The sequence below is a fragment of the Triticum aestivum genome, chromosome 1B (genome assembly GCF_018294505.1).
Source record: "Triticum aestivum cultivar Chinese Spring chromosome 1B, IWGSC CS RefSeq v2.1, whole genome shotgun sequence".
In the NCBI taxonomy this organism is placed as follows: Eukaryota; Viridiplantae; Streptophyta; class Magnoliopsida; order Poales; family Poaceae; genus Triticum; species Triticum aestivum.
Window position 1 is genome coordinate 481,044,499 of NC_057795.1, and position 4,413 is coordinate 481,048,911.

General features: G+C 41.5%; 1 long non-coding RNA gene across 2 annotated transcripts; it reads right to left on the minus strand.

The window, feature by feature from the left end:
- Positions 1–500: 500 nt before the first annotated feature.
- On the minus strand, positions 501–3,096 carry LOC123093003 (uncharacterized). Of its 2 annotated transcripts, none has more exons than XR_006444971.1 (2): positions 1,774–3,096; positions 501–761 (listed from the first exon to the last, which is right to left on the minus strand). It is a non-coding gene; the product is annotated as an uncharacterized lncRNA (long non-coding RNA). The 2 variants fall into 2 exon arrangements; XR_006444969.1 differs by having other exon boundaries at positions 501–766.
- Positions 3,097–4,413: the final 1,317 nt, after the last annotated feature.

Sequence of the window (4,413 nt, forward strand, 5' to 3'; positions counted from 1 at the left end):
ACGTGAGGTGGAAGATAAGGGCACTACAAGAAATCTGTTAATACATGACGGATCCAGTCCGTCATAGACCAGTACAAAACCATCACAAATGCGCATGCATGACGGATTTGAAATCCGTCATGTATATCGCGTCATAATTTGCCTTCGTACCTTCCATGACGGTTTTGTACCGTCACAGCTCTGCCCTAGGCCCGCCCAGTCCGAACTAAGCCCAAGCTTTGGTGACAGAACAAGCCGTCATGGAACTGGATGACATGGCAACTTATGTGGCTTTGACGTGGCAGCCCAAGGCCCATCAGTTTTGGTTCTATAGATTTTCAACCAAATATCTCATTTTTACATTAAGCCAATTAGAAGTTTGTCACTTTTGGCCAATAGTTTTGTGTTTTTCCTTTTTACCCACATCAGGTGGAAATCAAAGGTATTTTCTATCTAATTTTCAAGCTTAGTATTCAATCAGGGCCATAAACCAAAAAGAATTTTCACATAGCAGCCAAAGCTTATTACAATCACATTACTCCTTAGATGACCCAACAAAAGATATTTACATAGTTTTATAATTTTCACATAGCAGCTGAAGCTTATTAGCATCACACTACTGTTTAGATTACCCAACAATTACATATTTACATAGATGGCTCACGGAGGATTTACAAACATCATTAGTACAACACTTTGCGTTTTCTTGTAACTGTTCTGAAACAGGAGCCTTGGATTTATGTGTACTTTATTCACTTGCAAAAACCTTATATACCGGTGACCTGCACTATACAATCACAAAAAAACGAAGTTAATCACCATGAGGACTAATTTATATAAGTGCAAAGAATTATTAGCTAGGCAAATATGGATGCTAGGGGCAAGGCGTAGATACAAACAATGGCTAAACTATTTTAAGAGGACTAAGATGACAAATCTTCGAGCAATACAGATACCTAATTTTGAAAGCACAAGCTGTTGTACTTCCGTTTACTTAAGTCGCAATGAAAGATCAAAACAACATGAGGAAAAACAAATGCAACATTGGAAGTTTGGCAATAGGAAGGTGCAGATCAATCTTTTGTATATGAATAGCTGCAAGGATGTTGGGCAGCAATAACACCATTGCCACTCGGAAGTGTGAAAAATTTATCATCAAACTCTAAATCTGGTTTATCAATGAATACAGCTCGGTATTCAGGTATTGATCAATCAATATCACAATAATACGTATGATGGCTACTTTCACCACATACACATAGAAATTTTACACATAATATAGAACAGAGAAGCAGTGTAATTGCAGGCCTAGTTAACAAACAATCTTACTCTTAGTCACTCGATCAAATGAGATAATAAACTACTTTAATATCAAAACTCTAAAGAGAACATGACGGCCATTTAATACCGTAACAGAAATCATGTCTCCAAAGCCTATTTTAACAGAACGGATATTGCAATATATAATTATATAAAGTGAACAAGTCGATATTGCAGTTAACATGCTTTGACTGCTCAGAATAGATCATTTTCAAGGACTAACAGAACGATATTGCGATATATAATCATATAAAGTGAACAAGTTGATATTGCAGTAACATGCTTTGACTGCTCACAATAGATTTGACAGAACAGATATTGCAATATATAATCATATAAAGCAAACAAGTCGATATTGCAATTAACATGCTTTGACTGCTCCACAATAGATCGTTTTCAAGGATCTGGAATATGACTAATTATTATACTTGATTGAGTAAAATTTCCACGGGAAGGACGATTTTGTGCGCCTACCTTGAGAGTTGCCGAAAGGAGCCATGCCCACCGCCAACAACCACGTGCAGAGGCGAAACAAATATACTCACTAGTTTGCAGAACTTCAACTATGTAAACAACTCTTCAAAATAAAGCAACAGTACTGTTTATTCATGTAAGTAAGATTGGCACCGGAATGAATCAATAAGGGTACAGACTTCACTGTATACATTGTCTTTTGAAGTATTTTATACCACAGCTTCATCACACAAGAATTCCTTGACTTCTCTCTAGAGTCAACACACTATGTTATCCACTACTGAAGTTGTACTATTTCAGCAAGCAAGCAGAGAATGTTTGAAGAAGCACATATATGTAGAAAAACACAAGAAAAACAGAGGCATACAGACGTCTTTGGGACTCTCCGCTGCTCTAGCTACAACTACCCATGCAAGACCACCATAGCTAAGTGCGGAGATTCATGCATTTCGGTTAACAGCAGAAGAGAGGATGCCTTTAATCAGGCAAATGTTGTATTTAGACATTCTTATCTCCTGTTCTGTGAGAACCTATACATAGATGACAGAAACTACATAGATCCAAGTGACTGAATTCTTTCACACAATAACAATTATTACTTGAAGACTGCATACTGGGTGGTATACGTTGCCTAATTCCAGCCCATATCAAGCCTGCCACCACAATTTGCTAAGAAACTACATGTACGACAGAGCCTGACAGTTGTGCTAGATGCACCAATTAACAATGTATACCATCAAAAGCATGTACCTATAAATAGTACTACATATATAATAGAGCTGCCCTGTGTGTCTTACTGTATTATTTAATACCGGACAAAGAGACGAGCGTGCACCTCAGGGCTTGACAATGGTGAAGGCCGCCACTGCAGTCACGCAGTAGCACTAGGCCACGACGTCGAGGAAGCCAACAGGAGAGGTAGGCCAGGCGCTGGTGACCAATGGCGACTAGGGTTCGCTGCTGCCTCCAGCGAGCCGTCGCAGTACACCGGCCACCGCACGGCCGCTCAGCTCCGACAAGGCCGACGTTGGGCTTGAGCTCTGTGCCGGATCTGCGCGTGCCCAAGTTGCAGCTGCCATTGCTCCTATGGTCGCCGTCGCCGTCGAACTCCCTAGATCAGAACCACAAGTGGGATGGGGGAGGGAGGGACGGGTTACCAATGGGAGTGGTACTGGAGGATCTACGGGAGAGTCTCGGTAAGAGGGAGGGCGCAGGTGGGGAGATGGAGGAAGGAGAGACCGCCGGAACGGTGGGGCTGCAGAGGAGGGGTAGTGGAGGGGATTGAGGAAGAGGGATAAGATTCTGGGGGCGGCGGCGGAGGTAGAAGAGATTGTGGAAGGGAGTGCGCTAGGGTTAGGTCGGTTTTATACATGAATGGTTTGGGTGGGCTCAAGTGGGTTGCGGGCGGGCTGCAGGGCTGTACTATACCGTCCATGACGGTTTTCGAAATTGTCACCAGAAATCTGTCATGAATTAACAGGTTTCTTGTAGTGGGGAGAGATGGGCTGGGCCTAGGTACTGTAGTACTTGAGCCCAGTCCAACAGTGACTTAAGTCTTTTTCTCTTTTCTATTCCAGTTTCAATTTAGCTTCTGTCTTGCATTTATTTCAGTTACTAAATGAATTTAGTTGACGTAGAATTTTGCACCTAAATCAAACACTGCATACCGATAACACACAAAAGTTTCTCGATTATTTGCGATTGCATAAGTATTTGTTTATTTTTGAAAGGCCACTCGAATTGTTGCTGGGGTCAAATCAAAAATCCCAATTAATTTGGATCCACTTGGAAAATTACTAGGAGGTTATTTAGAATATTAACAACATTTCTTATGCACTATTTATTGAAATAATTTTTTAAATTTGCATTTGTGGATTGGATTAGTTCTTAGTTGCGATTAAATGATGACAAACATGATGACTTGGCAAGGTTAATTAGCATAAGTAGGGTTTAGTAATATGGGGATGTCACACCTGCATTAGGTGCACAAGCATTGATCTTAACGATATTCTCAGTTCCTTCCCATCCATGCACTCCCAGTTCTCATTGTGGTACCTCAGCTTCCCTTTCTTGAGTCATCATTTGCAAAGCTTTGACTTCTAACACCTTCTTGACAAGATCGCCAACAAAGTTTCGTGGGGACATGGGAAGTTAATAATGTTGGTAGGTAGATAAACGTGGATAAAATCGGCCATCACTTCGCAAGGCATAAAAAACCTCAGGTCTCTTGTGCCTCCCAAGGGCATCACGAAATCAATATAGAAGCTTCATCGCGCCTTCCTGTGGGGCGGATCGAATAAGGCATCAGGTGGAAAGTGCAAAACCAAATGGGGCCTCGTGTGCACTAAGGCGGTTAGAGGATTTGGCATTCTTGATATGGACAAATCTACAAGGGCACTCGTTCTGAGATGGCCATGGCTTGGCTTGGGTCACCCTTACGATGAGGATATATGGAGCTTTTCTATGACTACACCACAATCACTATTGGATATGGGAAAACAATGGCTTTTTGGGACTTGCCTTGGCTTGGAGGACGCAAACTGGAAGGCATTGCACCATCCATTTTTGCAATATCTAAGTGGAAAAGACTCTTTGCCCGACAAGTATTGGAGAAGGGTGGTTGCATTGGAAACATCAATA